Raw genomic sequence first — 20,282 nt, 5'->3', positions numbered from 1 at the left:
GCTAAAATAACCAGCGATTAGCGTAGAAATGCTCTTAGCCATGTTTTCCACCTCCCATTGGATAACATGGCTAAGAACTGGTCTGGGCAGGTTTTAGTATTTGGAGATATTCGCGCTTAGCGCAAATATTTCCAATGCTACGCCTGCCTTGCTAATAGGCGATAGTGACGTTAGAGACTGCTTTCAGTCGCTAACTGGTTGGGTACGCCCCCTTTGCATGTCATTAGCGATAAACATCGCTGACATGCAAAGCGGGCCCCAAACCTCTCGCTATCGCCTAAAAGCTGTCGCTAACATCAGTTAGCGACAGCTTGCTAATAGGGCGATATAATTATCACCGCTTAGCGGCCAAAAACGGCAGCTAAATTGGCGATAATTGCCTATCGCCCCCTTGGTAATATGCCCCATGGTTTTTCAATGAGTGCGATTAACCTCCTTCTCTCTCGCTTCTCTGTGTTCATGCCTAGCAATGGGAGGCCTCCGGGTAGCCATGTGCTCTACAAATCCTAATAACAACAACAATGACAAACATCCTAAGGAAAGGGTTGGGACGATACAGGAGTCCCTCCCTTAGGAGGGGCTGACAAGGGCAGTATACAACCCTGTCCTTTGTCCAGTTTCGTGCCAGAGCAGGAGCCGACGGTTCACTGAACTGGTTTGACCTGGACTTTGCATGGATGGCACCAAATTTGCCCTGCACACAGACTATGTGGCACTGGCAAGCATTCCCACTCTGCCTAAATACACTAAATCCTGTCTGGGAGGTGGTCACACCTCCCTGTGACAGGATTCTGGTTGTTCTGCCTTCTCCTGCTCGAGCTTGGCTCAGCAGCAGGAGGGCAGAATCATGTCTCTGGTCGGCAGCAGCCATGTTGTGCTGTCCGGGTCTAGAAGACTGGTACCGGGAGCACTGAGGACCTAACTAGGGCCTTTACAGTGCTTGGAATCATCCCCCCACACCGTTTATGGTGTGGGGATATGATTCCAACATGTTTGATACCAAACATGACAGGATTCGTAACAGCCAGTTTCGAGATGGGCATTGCGTCATGACGCTGTGCCCCTCTATATGTAATATGGCTGTCTCACTTACAACCTGGGAGAATGGACTCAGAAGGCTGTTGGGGTGTCCTTCTCATGCAGGGGCATGCTCACACTTAAAATCCAGTACCCTGCCTTCCGGATTGAAAAGGGCTGGTGTAGGGGTGACTTATAGGTTTTAAGTGCAGTGTCCTTCAATATAGGGCAAAGTATATCTTTTGTAAGTGGTGCTAGCACCAGCTAACGCAAGCTGCAATGGAAGGTCTGAAGAGATAGTTTGAATGGTCTCCCATAGGTGGCATAATACATGCTTCAGCCTATGGGGGACCTCTGGGGTGCCTATGCCCTGGGTACCTAAGTAGCACATACTAGGGACTGATAAGGGAATCCCAGTGACCAATCTGCGATGTACCTAATTACTTACCATAACAATTTAGGGGAGAAAGCAGAGAGACTGGGGGCCTGATTAGCAGGATCCCGGCGAGACTAGTCATAAAACAGCATTACATCAAACAAAAACTGGGGGTAACCATAGAAGCAGATCCTACGCATGTACACTACAGTAATTCAAGGACACAGTTAGTGCAGTAGTTTCAGTGGCACCAGAGCCCAGAAGTATGACGGGCCTTCTGCATCCGCAGTTATATGTGTCATTCATTACCTAACAATTAGACTAGTGGGTCAAATCTCCTTGCTTGCTTGAGTTAAGGCCAAAAGCAAAACACCCTTGCTACTGCCACTTCAGCAAGTGCTTCCATCATTTTTTAGTTTTCCCTCCAGTTGTGTCTTTTTATTCACTTTTCAACATTGCAGGGAGATTTACAAAGATTTTGTTTTGTACCAGAGTACAACTTCTCTTGTAAAGAAGGTGTTTAGCTCCTAGTGAAAATCCATTCTAAGTATGCAATCAAATTTAATCACAAACACCACTTCTTTGAAACAACTCATAATTTCTTCTCAAAGCTTAAAAAACACACTTGAATGAACAACAGTAAGAGCGTGCTTATGTAAATGACACATTTACAATGACCCTGAGTGTGATAATAAATGCATCGGAGAACTAACTCTGTGTACATTAAGCAATAAAGAGATAATGTTTTGTTTAGGAAAGTGCCCTTTTTTGTATCTTCGCCTCCCCATTTTTAGGTTCAATGCCAATGGTTATTTCTCTGAAAGTGTACTGGCGCTTGCTGCCCAGTCCCCATTGCCAGTGCTCTCTCCCTAAAACTGATACATGTGAATTGGTAACCCAAATACGCAAGGAATTTAAACCCTTAAAAGTCCCTGGTAAATAGTACCAGTGGTACCCAGGGCAGGGCATGGGGGTTAAAGGAGTCACCAGGGCCTGAAGCAATGTTGTATTATCATGAGTGACCAAAGTAAGCAGATGACAGCAGTCCTGCATTGCAGACTGCAGGAGCAGTGCAAACTGCTCGAATATGTATTTGCTCTGACCATGTGTGACAAGGTCAATGAACTCTTTTTTTAAATATGCCAGTAACCCCTGAGAAAGATCTCCTGAGCCCAGGAGGCAGGGTTATTTATATTAAAGGTGAGGACATACAAATGCAAGTTTATATGTCCCTAAAGTAGCCTTTTCCGTTAAGGGCTATTATAAGTGATCAGCAGTCTATAGGATAACATGAGCTGGCACCCGGGCAACCTCGAGGTTGCCAATTCCATTATGGCATGGCTCAAATATGTCATGTTTGGTATCGAACAACATGCCTCCTCATCCCTGACATGATTCTCTTGTTGAGGTCGATGTGGCATGCACCCAGAAGGCAACCTTAGAGGTTGCCCACCTGGTTGCTCAAGCCTTTCCTGTGCTCTTATTGTCAGCCCGCAGCTGCTGCCACCAATACAGGAATCTGACCCTCTGCCAGGAGGTATGAACTCTACCAGTTTTAAGAAACAATGGCCTAGATGGGAAGGAGGTCACACCTCCCTCTTTGACAGGATGGCTAGCAAAGTGGCACATCAAGGCGGTAAGCTTCAAAGCTTACACCACCTGTGATATGCAACCAAGCTGACTCCTAAAGAAAGAAACAGCTCTTCCTCGACCCCAAGGCACATTAGCACCCAGGCAGACAGGAAAACGGTGTAGTCAGGAGGCGTACACCCAAAAAGGTTAGGCACTTCTCTAGAATGGGCTCCCTGGTCTGTACAGCTATGCAAGGTTTCTGCCATTTTTAAAAGTGGCACACTAGAGTATTCTGATGCAAATTGCAACAGGTGACACAGGGGAGACCTGAGTCTGCAACAACAGGAGCTGTACAAACCAAAGGCATGGTACTCTACACCTATGGCAACTATCCTGGAACTGCATTACTGTGACTCATTCCGGACTAAAGACTGGTTCTCCCTGATATAATGACCCCCTTGAGATCCAAATACAACTCCAGACTCCCCTGGACTAGTGACACTAGTCTCCTGTGGTCTGCATGTAAAAAAAAACACACCTGAAAAAAAAAGTGCTTGCCATCGGGCCCTCCAAATGGGTTGCCCAAAAGAAGATGGTCCAGTACATTATTGGAAATGTAGTCCTGACCTCCAGCAAGTTTCAAGTGGCTACTGTTTTTTTTCGGGACTGCTGTAGGTGGCCAGTCTGCCAACCACCACCTTTACTCAACAATTCAACTTGAGAGAACACCAAAATACCTTTAGCCGACCACAGCAGCAGCCCTGTTGTTGACTTTTTGCACCTATTTTTTCACCAGCCCCTCGTAAGGGGTGAAACCAGCTGCCCAGTGGCTCCCGCTTAAGCACCAAGGATATCGAGGACAACTCTGCACCCATATATAATTTTTCAAGTGTTGGCAGTGCCAGCAGTGATTACTGTGGGCAGCAGGGTACTCCAACCCCCATACTCCAACGCAACAAGGAGCCGCCTACGAGCCACCCACAACAACTAAAAGCAACAGGAGGTGCTTAAAAGCGGGAGAGGGCTTCTGCAGCACCGGACGCATGCGGGCATGCCCTGTCAAAGCCTGGGCAAAGGGTGGGCCTGTCTGCACTCATCCGAGACCAGAGGAGACTGGGCTGGGCCCTCCCTATTGGCTGCTTTGGATTATAAATTACCCTGCACTGGGTGAGTGCTCTCCGAGGAGAGGTTTCCCATAATTATTATATTTAATCATCCTGATACTTTTATTATACACTCGCCCATGAGGATTGTTTCTTTGACTGTCTTTAGTTATTTAAAAAAACGTCAGGCCTTTTGGGGGACTATAAAACTTGCCGCAAGAAACACATATTATGCCCCATTTTTAATTATCGGACGACTTATAATGGAGGGGACAGAAACATTTGTAAATTCACTACACAGCTAATGTGACAATTGCTTTTTGAGAATCTGGGAGATGTATTTAATTTTGTATTGGTGTATAAAGACTTTATTTATAGAACAGGAGGCGCTGTGTAAAGTTACCTGTACTCTTTTATATTGTGACCCCCTTTAAGACTCTCTTATCTGGATTAAGGACATGAAGGGGCATATGTACAAGCCCGTATCACCACGGAAACGTCACTTTTTGTGAGGTTCCCTTGGTGATAGTGTCCTTGCCTTATGTACAAGGCAGCGTTAAGCCACTTAATTTGTTTAGCGTGAAAAGGGCTTGCTGTGGGTTTCGTGGTGGGTGTTCCACCGCAACACCCATTGTATTTGATGCTGCCTCCTATGTACAAGGAAGGTGTACATAGGAGGGAGTGCCAACATTAAGACCAGGAAAACCCTGGTCTTAAGGTGGCGAAACGAGGAGAAATTGATTATTTCACCTCGTTTTTGCTTTTTCCTTGTGTGCTGCCTTGTGCTGCACACATGGAAAAAGCTAAATGCCATGGTTTGTTTACTTTCATGAAGGTGTCCCTTCCTGTACATAAACAAACCTTTTTAAAAATGCAATTTTGTAAATTTTATGTGTGCTGCATGAAGTAGCACACATGAAAGTTACAAAATGGCATTTTAGGATTGTTTATGTGAAGGAATAGACACCTTCCTACAGATAAACAATCCTCCCCTGCATATAGACACCCTTGCACTCTGGTGCAAGGGTGGCTGCTTTGGCTCTAAGTTGTGAAACTTAGCACCATCGCAGGGGAAAACGCAAGGCTGCACCACATTCTTGTAAATATGGTGCAGCCTTGCATTCCAAAGTGGCGGAGCATGGTGTTAAGCTCCGGAGGCCAACAACATGCTCCGCTATTTCCTCGTACATGTGGCCCAAAGTGTCTTATTGCTTCTAAAGATTTCTGCTTAAAGATAACAGTAATTATTGTTTGGTGATCTTTTTAGTGAAAACTAGTAGCTTGGCAGTAGTACTTTCATTGGAAATGGACAAAAGGAAGCCAATGAAAGTACTTCAGGAGAAATCACGACCCAAAACATCCAATGCCATTACAAGTTATTTACCAAATGCGGAGGGTCTGATTGAGAGTGAAATAAGTAATGTGGAGGGAAGGCTTGCAGCCACCAAACAGATCGTAAGTAGAGCATCCCATAAAGAAAAAATACATTTGGAGTAGGCAATCTGTTCCGAGGCTCGTTGAAAAGGGAACATCGGGGAGAACAACCCAGTCTAACTAATACATCTTTAGAGATAGATGAATTATCTACCTCACAAGATATACGCCCACCCCCCCACTAGGAAAAGTAAACAACCTGGGACCCTAAGCATGGTATTTCCAACAAACCACAAGACAGGTTACGGTACCAGGGGGAGAACAACCTCCAAAAAGAAAAAAAGTGCCAAAAGCAAAAGAAATAAACAGTTCTGGAAATCTGGAGGGTCTCCTAAAAATAAGCTGTATGCCAAATTAGAGAAAATATTGAGCAGAGTTTTAGCTGAGCTTGCCGAAATAAAGGGCAGATTAATGGTACTAGAAAGAACCCCATGAGTACGAAAGGATTTGGCAGGAAACTGCGAGGGGGGAGATAATTACCAATGTACAACTTTCGGAAAATCTGTGCTCTAAGGAAACATTATATACCAGATCAAGTTGCCCCCCAGCACCTTTAGTGCAAAGCACAGAGCCAACATTACATAGGATGGGAATGCGTAGGTACCAAAGTCCAAAACCATCATGAGTAAGGAACCACACTCCAGAGACTTTACACCTTCCCCCTGAGGCTACACCATATATCATTATTTTAAAAGGAGCCCCTAAATTATCCCTTCAAACTAAATAATCCTGGACCAAATTAAAAAATAAAGTGGTGAATTCACTGGCTAATTATAGCCTAAACTTGAGTCTCCTCTATGAGGAAATTTTTATTGTGGGCAGTTTGAATTGGGTGGGACCTACAGAAAAGAAGGGCATTGGGGATTGTATAGTTATTAACTTTCGACACCCATAGGCGGCAAGCTTTACACTTAAGGAAATTCAATCTAGACAACAGTATATGACTAGGATTTTTCTACCAGCCTCTCTTTCTATTTGTCAATCCACCCAACCACATAAGGGCAAAACAGGTACTTACATGTAGTCCAGGACCCATAGTATCCTGTTTTAACCGCTATGCCTAACTTTCCAGCTTAGCCGATCAAGATTGACAAAATGATCAAGGGGAGACAAAAGTAATCCCAGGTTAATAAGTACCCAGGAGTATCAGGTCAGGTCAAGAAAGCTTTATTCGATTGTTTGCACAGACAATCATAAAAACGCATCGAAAATACAATACAATTAGACATACAGAAAAAGAAACCACATATTAATTAATTTATACTACTTTTTAGACAGTAAAAACAGTATTAAACTAAAGCAAGCTCTTGACAGAGTGTATCAAATCATGGACAATAGCTTCCTACAGGACATGACTTTTTTCAGAAAGATCAATATCCTAAACACTGAATGCTCATTATCTAAAAATTGGAGAGCCAAAAAGGCTGGTCGGCATTGGCGCAAGCTGTTTAAAAATAGGCAACAAATACAGGGCCCTTGCAGCAGTATAAAATTTACAAAAAAGGGTAACATGGATCATGGACTGTGGGGACAAATTATCACAGGGGCATGATTGGAGATTTTAGGACCAGTCTTTTGGTGTGGGAAAGATAACTAGTCGATACAAAATTCCCAACCGAAACGGGTCAATAAGAACCTATCATAGGCACCTTGCGTCTTATTTATGAAGGCCTTGCGCCACCGGTGCGTCACTTTTTCCAATTTTAAAAGTGATGCACCGGCGGCGCAAGATCTTCATAAATAAGGCCCTTTGTATGTAAGTCAGGTAAGGTTGAATGTTAAAAGTGATTAAAGCCATCTGATTGTGCAGAATGGTGGGTTTTAAGATTTCAGACGACATTCTGTTAGAGTCTAGCAGCAGCATACCCTCTTTTCTTAGCTTCTTCCTTGTTACAAGTTTAAGGGAGCGGGGATCGGTGAAAAACTCGGGATGGCCAAGATCCTTAAAAAAGTTATACACATATCTTAGCCATGGAATCTTCATTGCTCCTTCCAGGTTCAACGTATCCACAAGGATTTCTCTAATTAACTTGGCCTCATCTTTTGACCACAGCCTGTGCCATAAAAGCACAAGTTCAACCCTGATCAGGTCGGAGATAAATGGAAGGCCCAACTCTGCATGACAAACACTTGCAGAGGAACCTTTCTGTAAGCATAAAGTGTATCTTACAAATGAGTTTTCAACTCTCTGGATCGGGAGTAAATCAGCAAAACCCCACACGCCGCTGCCATAGAGTGCTGCTGCAACGCACTTCGCTTTATACAATTTTTAAAGTTCTACGGGGGGTCTTTACCCTAATTTCCTAGCAAAAGTGATTAAAGCAGATGTAGTGCGTAATAAAACCAACCTTTTAGCTAAAACTGCTTGAGCCCAGGCGTCGTTATAGGCAAAGAGAATGCTCAAGTAGGAAAATTTCTTTGCAACACCAATTTTCTGCCCTGCCACAAACATGTCCTTATGCTTCTTAATGTCAGCTCCACAGCACATAATGAAAGTTTTGGAAAAGTTTACTCTTAAACCTAGATCTTTCATAAAGAGGTAGAAACTATCCAGAACAGGCTGAAGACCTATTTGGGTACGAGACATCAGTACCGCGTCATCCGCGTACAGAAGGGCTGGAATAGGACGCCCAGCTACCATTGGAAAATCCTGGTTATCCTTAAGAAGAGCCTCTCCTAGTCCATTTATATACAAGTTAAAAAGGAACGGGCCAAGACACAACCTTGTCTGACCCCGCTCTTAATCGAAAGGGCTTCTGAGCATTCTCCCCTCACACCATAGTGGGCGCGGGCCTTGGCCTCACAATAACAGCCTTTAACAAAATAAATAATGTTTGGTTCAACCCCCATGACTTCTAAAATTGACGACAATTTATTATGGACCACACAGTTAAAGGCGGCTGTGAGGTCCATGAATGCTAAAAACAAGTTACCTTTCTTAGCCCTTGTGTATTTCCCCACCAATAATGAAAGGTTGATACCCTGCGCAGTATTCCCCACCCCAGCCCGGAAGCCATATTGCAGGTCTGACAGAACAGAGTTCTCCTCAGCCCAGTCCTGAAGACGCTCAAGAAGAACTCTCCCTACCACCTTTGTTATTGCATCCAATAAGGAGATTGGTCTGTAGCAGCCCGGATCGTGCCTATCACCCTTTTTAAAAATAGGCACGATAGTGGAGACTACCCAGGTAGGCAAGAAACTAGTGCTACAACTAGCATTGAACACCTTTACCAGGAGGGGCCCCCACAGCTGGGTGTTTATTTTAAAAATATCAATGGGAACCCCGTCTGGGTCAGGAGCTTTGCCACCTTGGCTGACTTGAAGTGTTATGGATTCTTTTAGGACTCTATTGTACGTTCCCCGAATCATGCCCTTATATAGGTATAAATCACCATATCCTTATATGGGCATATAAATCATAACCATAATTGGGCATAGCTCATGCAGTCCAAATACGCCAGGGCTACTTCCACTAGTTCTGAAAATCCACAACGATTTCTTGGAAAAACCCGGCTTCAGCAGCCAGGGACTTCCCCTTGCTTGAATATGGATTTGTCCAAGAACTAATGGAGTTTTCAAAGAAATGAGACTCTTTGATGACGTTATTGTGTCCAACCACAATACCCACAGTACCAAATCTGCCCTTACTGTGGTTAATAATAACATCCGCTCAAAGGTCGAAAAGGGCCACACCACTCTTCTGGTCCTGCTCCACCTTACGGCGGCCTTCGACACCCTGTCTCCCTCTGTCCTGGTCTCAAGACTCAGGGAGATAAGAGTCGGAGGCCCAGCTCTGAGCCTCCTGGCCTCTTTCCTTAACCAAAGAAAATAAAGGGTGAAGTTGGGCGAATACCTCTCTCCCTTCATACCTGTGTAGTGTGGGGTCCCCCAGGGATCCTCTTTAAGTCCCACACTCTTTAACATCTACGTTACCCCACTTGCCAGGGTAGTGAGATCTTTTGCATTTGAGGTACTGTCATACGCCGATGACACCCAAGTTATGGTCTCCCTCACCCAGTCTGTGAGTGACTCTGCCCGGAACATCAGGAACTGCATGGAGGCAGTATCCCAATGGATGATTCAGAACTTCCTGAAGTTAAACGGAGAGAAGACAGAGGTCCTGATCTTTGGGGGCAACCAGGACGTCTGCTCGAGCGACGGTGGCCTGTGTCCCTTGGGGACTGTCCCCTTCCCTCTCATTCCGCCAGGAATATGGGGGTTCTGATAGATACCTCACTCTCCTTTGACCATCAGGTTAGCAGGACTGTCTCCACCTGCTGTGGTATCATCAGGATCCTCAGAAAGATCGCCCACTACCTCTCCCCTGATGCCCGGAAGCAAGTCACCGTGGCACTTGTTTCTTCGAGACTGGATTACTGCAATGCGCTCTATTTGGGTATTAATAAGAGCCTCATCCAGCACTTGCAGATAGTGCTAAATGCGGCGGCCCAGATGGTCCTCAATCTTCCTAGAATTTCCTCAGCTTCTTTGGCCAGGAAGAACCTGCATTGGATGCCTATCCAGTCTAGGATCTCTTTCAAGATCCTCTGTCTTGCCCATGGGGCTGTGTATGGCTCTGGCCCTGAGGGTTTCAGGTCCCTCCTACACTCTTACTCCCCCAGCATGGCTCTCCGCTCATCTAACAAAAACCATCGTTCAGTGCCTAGATTTGAAAAAGCAAGGTGGGTGGTAGAGCCTTCTCTACCCTGGTGCCTAGGCTCTGGAATTCTCTTCCCCCTGAACTGGCAGGACAACCCTCCCTTGCGCTTTTCCGTAAAGCATTAAAAACATATTTTTTTGTAGAGGCTTACCCGTAATTGTGCACTAGGAGAATTTTAGACTGTATGACCTCATTTGCGCCTTGATGCCCTTGGGCTAAGTTGCGCTGTACAAGTTTCCCTTCATTCATTCATTCAACCATACGTCAAACCCGGCACCTTCAAGGTATAAATATGCCCACACTTGCCCAAGCAAACACATGGTGGTTTGGAGCAGTTTGACTATCTACTTGCCCGATGCGCCCTGCTACAGCAAGTGCCGAAGGAAGCCGACCCTCCAGCAGACGCACTGAGAGAGACGCTGTCTTTTCTCCTACCGAGAAATCCAGCTCCAGTGTTTCCAAGCTACCCTTGCGGGTTGTTGGGAAATCGAGTCCTGAGACCAGCCTTCTTCATTCTAAACTAAGGTACGGAGCTCATTAGACCCTAAGAGAAATCTTGGACAGATTATTGGCAAAAAGAATACTACATTTATGCTACACCTCACTTACTTCTTCCCTCGTACTAAGCTTAGGTTAGGTACACCAGGGTAGGCATATTTTAGAAGCACCAGTTGAGTACTTTTAGCCTCTGTCATTTATGTATGTATTCATCTATGGTTTAGGAACCATACAATGCTCTTACAGTATTATTTTATTCTACTATTTATACTGTACGCATTATATTTTACAAAAGTTTTACTATTGTAGCAGTTTATTTCTTATGCTTGAGAAAGAAGACTGGTCAATAAAACGTTTTATTGAAAACGCCTGTCTTTCTACTTTCTTTGCACCTCTAGTGAAACTAAGCATGCACGATTGACTGAGTGAAATATCTATCTATTGTTTCCACGACTATGAAGATACGTTTTATCTTGGGGTAACAAAGTTGTCATGTTTATGCGGTTGTCAGAGACTAATCCCTTCTTGTTAATTCGAGAAAGTTTCTAGTGACCTCTGAGCTACATCTAATCTATAGGATATATTATTCCAATGCACAGAGCCTATTGGGAATATAGGAACTAGACTACAGAAGGGCCCAGTCCACCTCCTCTAGGGTAAACTCTAGTTCCTTGTTCTGCAAGGAACAGTTCATACCGGAAGTATATCAAGGGAGATGATCGTCCGTGAAGGGACTACCCTCTCCTTTGTATACCTGGGAGAAGTGATTAATCCACTGATCCTCAGGTATGGCTATCTCGATAGTTGGGCCTGCCTCACTAGTCAGGAAAGGGGCTCTAATTGCCCTCCAGCACGCTGCACTATCGTTAGTTACTGAGGCCTCATGTAGAGCCTCCCAAGCTTCCTTCTTCATTGTGGTCTTTCTAGCCTTTAATGCATGTTTATATGCCTCTCTGGCAAGCCTTATTGCAGAAACGTCTCTAGGAATTTTCTGCAATTCTTTCTAAAGCCGGGAAAGTGCTTGAGTGCATTTCGAATCGAACCATCCATGTTGAGAATCATTATTCTTCTTACGTCTAATAAAGGATTTACTTATAACTGTGGTTATACCCATGAAGGAAGCTAAAATCTTTTCAGGGGCAGCTTCTTCGCTCAAGCAGAGGTCTATATCTTAATGTATTCTTTACCCCACTTTTCATACAGGCCTGCTGGTATATGTTTTAAGCAATACTAAAACTGGAAAGTCATCACTGGTATCGTGATGGTGCCATGTATTATCCATTCAACTGATGGTTTATCAGAAACGGTCAATGGTAATCTCTCCAGCTTTTCAGTGCTCAGCACCGTATAGTCTGCTCCCCTCTGTGCCAACGAGATTTGTTTTTCTGTAAGGTTAAATACAGTAAACAGTGATGTAGTGTTGATTAAACCCCAGGGCACATAGCCAGAATGAAGGTTTTGCAATATCCAGCCTAACAGCATTATAGAAAGTAATTGAGACTGGCCATGTTGTAACATTAGCAAGTCCTGTTCCATTACGTCTATGGCAGAGGATACACTGCTGTCCAAAGAATAAATTCTGGATGACAGAATTGTTAACCCATTGTCAACTACTGAGAGTGATTTCTCTAAGTTATTACGATCAATTTATCGTATTCTTTCAGCTGTTTCCATTTGCGTGACTTTCCAAGCTTCATTGTAAGCAGCGTATAAACCAGCGAATATGAAATGTTTATGCCGTGGATTACGAGGTCCAAGTAAGAGTTCTCTTAAATCAACGCCATCTTTAAGGAAAGATAAGTGTTGTTTTATTTCGGCTAGTGTGGATTTTTGTAGCCATTCAAGGCATAGTTTTCCTACACTGTAAGTTGTTATTATTCCTGGATGTTGTCTTTGGATATATCTTGGATCTGGCAGAGTTACCGTGAACCCTTGTGTCTTGTTCAGGAATCTATCTTGACAGTTATTCGTGTCTGTGGGCCAGATTAACCACTTTTCCTATTCAGGATGTGTTCTGCTCCTTTGAAAAATATAATTTACGTCTACCTCCTCATCTGAAGTAAAATTTCTATCAGGTGTGGGCTTAGGTATGGACGGTTTGTTTAAATCTTTTTTCTTAGCAATGCCAAGACAAGATGTCTGTTGAACAGTGTCATTTAAGAACCGTATTTGTTCTGGGATGATGCAGGCTCTGAACACTGCTTCTAAACCTTGTACCTGCCAGTCTTTTGTGCCCCAAACAGTTTTTGTCTCAATGTTTTTTTTCCAAAAGTCAAAGTCTAAGGTGGACAATTGAGCATAAAAGGCAGCAGAATAAATGTGTTTAGTATTTGTCAACATACTTTTCATGTCTGTCTTATTCATATTTTTTAAGTAAAAACTTTCTGGGTTTGTTACATTAAAACCTGTAAAATATGGACATTTTCTAAGAAACGTTTTAGAACTACCTTTTGGAGGTGTTGGACAATTTTCCCATTGATTATAACTTAAACAATTTCTAGGGTTTGCAGATTTATGCAAGTAATGATGGCCAAAATGATTAAAACAATACATTTTCTTCATAATTTGATGAACCTTCTAGGTATTCATGTTTTGTAAATGTTGCTGACATTTCTAAGTCTGCCATCATGTTATTAACAGTCTCAAAGTCCCAATCATCAGAAAATGTGCTAGGTGAGATGAAATCACTCAAGGAAACCTTAAATTGATGTGCAATCTTTAGCAGCTCAACAGGGCCATAAATGTCATAATCAGTTGTATCCCAAGCTATTCCACCAGGTAGTGGGACCGCTGTGATGTTCAAGATAGGTCTTGTTGTTCACAATGAGATCATTTGTGTGGCTTCAGGAGCAAGTTGATGTTCTTACTTGCTGTGTTCATTTTAATGTGCGTTCCATCTATCAGCTTTCCCAAACTTAACACAAGAATGAGCCATAGCAGGAGAAGAAGTACACCTAACACAATCCAAAGTTCAACCCAAGGTGAAACTAGATATGTATTTGTAAGCTCTTGACCAAGTTTGTTTACATTTTCCTTCATAGATTTGTTTGCTGGCGTAGTTTCAGGTTCACTGGGATCCTCAGAAAAGTTATCAAAATTGATTGAATAGCCAGAGGCAGTTCTGTCATTTGTTGGTATCGCATCCGGATTCTTGGAAATCACTGGAGCTGTTTGTTCCCTTGACATGTTTGTATAGTCTGATGCTACATCATTGTAGACGGGAGTCTCTTGACGAACTGGGTTTTGGGTTTCAAGAGGCAAAAGTTCCATTGCTTTATTGCATAGTCCTTTTCTCACTTTAGAATCTTCAAAGGTGATGAGTCTTTCAGTTTGAACCTCTTGGATAGTAGCAAGATTTGGTCGTCTGCTACATCTTGGGAGTCCACTGGGCCTACTACTTATTATTGGCCACATGGGGTGGTTTTACCAGGTCAATTGACACAGACCGGTTCTCCTTTTTTCCAGCAAGGGGTGGCAGCAGCACTGTTCGTGATCCGTAGATTTCTAGTACAGGTACTGGTTTTCTGTAAGGAGGTCCAATTTCCTACTTATACACTATTTTCTCCCTGACCAGATCCCCAATATTTGGAATCCAGACAGGACTTGCTGGGACAGGTGGTTCTTCTTCAGTGGTCGTTTGCTTTTCGCTGGTATTGCTTAGACGTCTTCTTGTTTCATTTAAGTCCTGTAAAAAAGCCGAACGATCTTTGATATCAAAGGGTTTTTGTTTCACCACTGAAGGGCGAGGATCGAGGTTTTCAACCAAGATTCTAGTACCAAAAAGGATTTCATATGGAGTGATTCCACCCATAGAATTTCTTGGCAGGTTATTAAGACTACGTTAGACATTTATTAGATGTTTGGCCCACCCATCACCCAAACCTAATACCCTAGCTGTTATAGATTGCATTATGTCATGGTTTTTTCTCTCCACAACCGAATTTCCCTCAGGATGGAATGGACTCGAAAATCGCAATGCAACGCCCAAGCTGGCCATGGCCTCCTTGTAAGCCCTAGAGCTAAACGCAGGACGCTGGTCAGAATGTAGCGTGCCAATTGTGTATGTGCCGATAAAGACTCGCAAATCTTTTATAACAAATGAATCTCGTGCATGAATCCACTGCAACCATGATGTATTTATAGTTGCCATCCCTTTGTAAGGGACCACAGTGGCCCAGCTAAACAAATGCTAATGGTTTATCTGAAATTAGAAGGGGCGTCTGCGCTGGGCGTTTTACTGTTGAAACTTTTATTTTCTGGCAGATTTCACATTCCAAAACATAATTTCTTGTTTGCTTCCTCATGCGCGGCCACCAGTATCATTGTTTTATTAATGAGACTGTGGCGGAAACACCTGCATGTGCAGAGGCAAGTCCTTCATGTGCCGCTAAAACTAGTCCTAATCTGTGTTCCATGTTTGGGATTACTCTATTCCCTACTCCAGGGGTTCGAGCAAAAGGAACATTATTCGCATCAGTTATATATGAGTACTTGATTGGAAAGCCCGTCGGTAGTGTTTTACCGCTGTCTTTTATTGAAGCAGTGATTGCTTGCATTATTTCGCTGTCTATTTTAGTTTTTGAACGAGTAAAGCAGCTACGGAAGCAATTCGCACAGCTGCCTTTGCGGCTTCATCAGCCGATGAATTCCCTTCAACGTGAACGCCATCACGCTGATGACTCAGTGCATGATCACGTGAGTCTTTTGTAGTTCTTTCTGCAAAATAACTACTTATTCCCAAAGCATTTTATGCTTGATTGTGCCACCTTTTGCATCTTTAAAACCATTGTATTTGTGTTGTTGTTTTGACTTCCTGACCTGAGCCCCACCCCGCTCCCGCCTCCCAGCTGGCCCCCCCTCCCACGGATACTGCTCTCTTCTCCCTACCGTCCGATCGCTGTGACCGCCCTGCTCTTCGCAGAAGAGGTCGCTCCTAACGCTGCTCCCTGCTGCCCATACCGCCAGACTGATAAGTGGCTTACCTGCCTTGCTCGCTTGCACCGATATAATTGTATTTTTGCTGCCAACAGATCGTAGCGCTAGACTGCTTTGCCTTGATTTGCCATTTACATTTATTTTATCATTGCTTGCGCTTGACGGGTTCGCATTGCTCCTCATTTGCATATTAGTGCCGAGAAATTTTCCGTAGCGCTTTTCTGCCAAGGTGCGCTTCTACTTTCACTTATTTCTCTGCTGCATGCAAATTTGTGCCTGACTGTGCCAGCGCCATTACCTTCAGCGTAGCGCTATTCATGTGCATTGAGCCCCAACCCTGTGACTAGAACCCTTGCGGCCATTTTAATTGTATTTGTGTTGTTGTTTTGACTTCCTGACCTGAGCCCCACCCCGCTCCCGCCTCCCAGCTGGCCCCCCCCTCCCACGGATACTTCTCTCTTCTCCCTACCGTCCGATCGCTGTGACCGCCCTGCTCTTCGCAGAAGAGGTCGCTCCTAACGCTGCTCCCTGCTGCCCATACTGCCAGACTGATAAGTGGATTACGTGCCTTGCTCGCTTGATCCGATATAATTGTATTTTTGCTGCCAACAGATCGTAGCGCTAGACTGCTTTGCCTTGATTTGCCATTTACATTTATTTTATCATTGCTTGCGCTTGACGGCTTCGCATTGCTCCTCATTTGCATATTAGTGCCGAGAAATTTTCCGTAGCGCTTGTCTGCCAAGGTGCGCTTCTACTTTCACTTATTTCTCTGCTGCATGCAAATTTGTGCCTGACTGTGCCAGCGCCATTAGCTTCAGTGTAGCGCTATTCACGTGCATTGAGCCCCAACCCTGTGACTAGAACCCTTGCGGCCATTTTAATTGTATTTGTGTTGTTGTTTTGACTTCCTGACCTGAGCCCCACCCCGCTCCCGCCTCCCAGCTGGCCCCCCCCTCGCCCCTCCCCCTCCGAATTTCCACATATGACTGACGCCTTTTCGCGCAGCGTTCACGCGCAGCGGTCGCGCCCCAGTTGCGCCGAAGGTAAGCCCGTCTACGCCCGTCCGCGCCTGGACCGCGCCCAGCGCCAGACCCCCTGGCCCCCGTACTACACACCCCACCCGCATCACATACGACGCCTCCACCCTCCTAGCCCTAAACCCCGACCGTCTCCCCAACTGCGCCCAAGCCGCTCCAGGACACACCCATGGACCCTTCACATGCATCTCCTGCAAGTTTGACGGCACCAAGACCAACTCCACATCCACTAACACCAAACACAGACCTGACACCAACCACCTAAAATGCATCTTGCTCAACACCCGCTCAATCCACAGACACGCCATCGACCTTTGGAATCTACTAGACACCATCTCTCCGGTTGTCGCCTTCCTTACAGAAACCTGGATGAACGCCTCCTCAGCCCCAGACATCACCATTACCATCCCGGAAGGCTACAAGATCATCCGTAAGGACCGCACCAAGCAAACAGGAGGAGGCATAGCCATCGTCCATAAGAATTCCATCCGCATCTCAACAAGCTCAGACGTCAACCTTGCTAGCGCCGAACACCTTCACTTCCAGATCCACACCGACCCCAAGACCACACTCAGAGGCACCCTCCTCTACCGACCCCCAGGACCCCGTGCACAATTCAGTGAAGACATCACTGACTTCATCACCCCACACGCCCTCCCCTCCGAGGACTACATCCTATTGGGAGACCTCAACTTCCACCTGGAAAAAAGCAACAACAGTAACGCCACCACCCTTCTGGACAATCTTGCCAACCTCGGACTCAAACAACTTGTTAATACCCTCACTCACCACGCAGGTCACACACTCGACCCCATATTCACCTCCAGCAAACATATCTCCTTCAGTCACACCACAGTTCTCCATTGGACGGACCACAGCTGTGTTCACTTCGTCTACAAAAAGACCACAACCTACAACCATCCTCAACCTACTCTGCGAAGAAACTGGAACAAAATCACCAGTGACCAGATCTCCTCATCACTGCTTCAAAACCCCCCTGCCCACTCTTCGAACCCCAACCAAGCAGCCATTAACCTCACTCAATGGTTAACCAACAGCGCCGACAACCTAGCACCTCTGAAAAAACGTCAAATCAAACTAGGCACCAAAAACGCACCCTGGTTCAACGATGATCTCAAGAAATCCAAGAAACTCTGTCGCTCCCTTAAGAAGGCCTGGAAAAAAGACCCAAACACCAACACCAGGGACGCCTTCAAAAACGCCACCCGCATACACCACCAACTAATCCGGACTGCCAAGAAAGCCGCATTCAAAGACCGACTAGACAACAACGCCCACAACAGCAAGGAATTATTCAACATCGTCAAAGAGTTTACCAACCCTACTGCCAACTCCAACGACATCACTCCCTCCCAAACCCTTTGCGACTCCCTAGCTTCGTTCTTCCATGACAAAATCGCAAACATCCACAACAGCTTCGACAACCAACCCGGAGACCAACCCACCCAACCTTCTACCGTACCTTCATCCCCCTTGAACATCCTTAACGACTGGAACCCAATCTCCACCGAGGACACCATCCACCTGATGAACTCCATCCACTCAGGATCCCCAACAGACCCATGCCCTCACCACATCTTGGTCTTGAACTAGACCCACGGGTCCTTCTTGTTGTGCACAGAGGTGCTCTCTCTCAACAGAGTGAGCTTTGTATGAGTTCCTTGGATTTCACACTGCTTGGCCAGACAGTGTTTCCTCTTGTATCACACTACACATGTACAAAACGCATCACCTTGAAAAACCTAAGCTGTGCGAGCTCCCCCTTCACTTTAGTTCTCACAACATCTTCAACAAAGCAGACTCCATCATAGCACCACACCTCCGAGACGTCATCAACTGCTCCCTCAACTCCGCCACCTTCCCGGAAAGCTGGAAACACGCTGAACTCAGCGCCCTTCTGAAAAAACCCACAGCTGACCCCACCGAACTCAAAAATTACCGCCCCATCTCGCTCCTTCCATTCCCGGCCAAAGTCATCGAGAAAGCTGTCAACAACCAACTCGCCGCCTTCCTCGAAACCAACAAATCCCTTGACTCCTCACAGTCCGGCTTCCGAGCAAAACACAGCACTGAGACCGCACTCATCGCAGCAACAGACGACATTCGAACTCTACTGGACATGGAGACACAGTCGCCCTCATCCTCCTCGACCTCTCCGCAGCCTTCGACACAGTCTGTCATAGCACCCTTTTACAACTCCTCAGAAACATCGGAATCCAAGGAAAAGCTCTGGAATGGATCACTTTGTTCCTCACCGGAAGAACTCAGAGAGTCCGCCTTCCACCATACAAGTCAGAGGCCACTGAAGTCATTTGCGGCATGCCAAAAGGATCTTCACTCAGCCCCACCATTTTCAACGTATACATGAGCCCCCTCGCGACCATCGCACAACAACATAACCTCAACATCATCTCCTACGCTGATGTCACTCAACTGATCCTCTCACTCACCAAAGACCCGAACACCGCCAAAACCAACCTACATGAAGGAATGAAAGAAGTAGCCGAGTGGATGAAGCTAAGCCGTCTGAAACTGAACTCAGACAAAACTGAAGTCCTTATCTTAGGTACCTCCCCCTCCGCTTGGGATGACTCCTGGTGGCCAGAGGCCTTAGGAAATTCTCCCATCCCGACGGACCACGCACGGAACCTGGGTGTCATCCTGGACTCCTCACTCTCGATGACCAGACAAGTTAACGCCGTTTCATCATCTTGCTTCAACATTCTTCGCATGCTCAAAAAAACATTTCGCTGGATCCCCACCGAAACTAGAAAAACGGTCACCCACGCACTGGTCACGAGCCGCCTGGACTACGGTGACACCCTATACTCCGGTATCACCGCAAAACTTCAGAAAAAACTACAACGCATCCAGAACGCATCAGCCAGACTCATACTAGACATTCCGCGTAAAGACCACATCTCTAGTCACCTGAAAAACCTCCACTGGCTCCCCGTCAATAAGAGGATAACATTTCGCCTCCTAACCCACGCACACAAAGCACTTTACGAACTTGGACCCGAATGCCTCAACACACGACTTTCCTTCTACACCCCCTCCCACCAGCTACGCTCCTCCAGCCAAGCCCTGGCTGCTGTACCTCGCATCAACAAAACCACCATGGGAGGACGATCCTTCTCCTACCTGGCAGCCAAAACCTGGAACTCACTTCCCACTCACCTTCGCCTCACTCAGAACCACCTAGCTTTCAGAAAGCAACTTAAAACATGGATATTCGACAAGTAATTCCCCACCCTTCCTCAAGCGCCTTGGGACCCTCTGGGTATGTAGCGCGCTATATAAATTATTTTGACTTTGACTTTGACTTTATTTTGAACCCAGTTCTGCAGATATTCATTGTAAGACTGGACACAGTAATATGAATCGCACACTATGAGTGTGGGGAATTCGTGATCGGTATTTTCAAGCGCCATCTTGAATGCCTTTAGTTCAGCTCGCTGAGCTGTACAGTCTCTGAGAGATTGAGTTTTTGTGACCATAGGTCTGAATTTACCATTGTGCCGCGACCTTTAGCCATCGCGCACGCAGCACTATAGGCTTGTTTATTGCTGGCTGTGCTGATCCGTCCGTATATATTATACAGCCGTAATGTTCTAGAGGTAGCA

Source organism: Lissotriton vulgaris, chromosome 12 (assembly GCF_964263255.1).
Source record: "Lissotriton vulgaris chromosome 12, aLisVul1.2, whole genome shotgun sequence".
In the NCBI taxonomy this organism is placed as follows: Eukaryota; Metazoa; Chordata; class Amphibia; order Caudata; family Salamandridae; genus Lissotriton; species Lissotriton vulgaris.
This window is presented reverse-complemented; position numbering follows the sequence as displayed.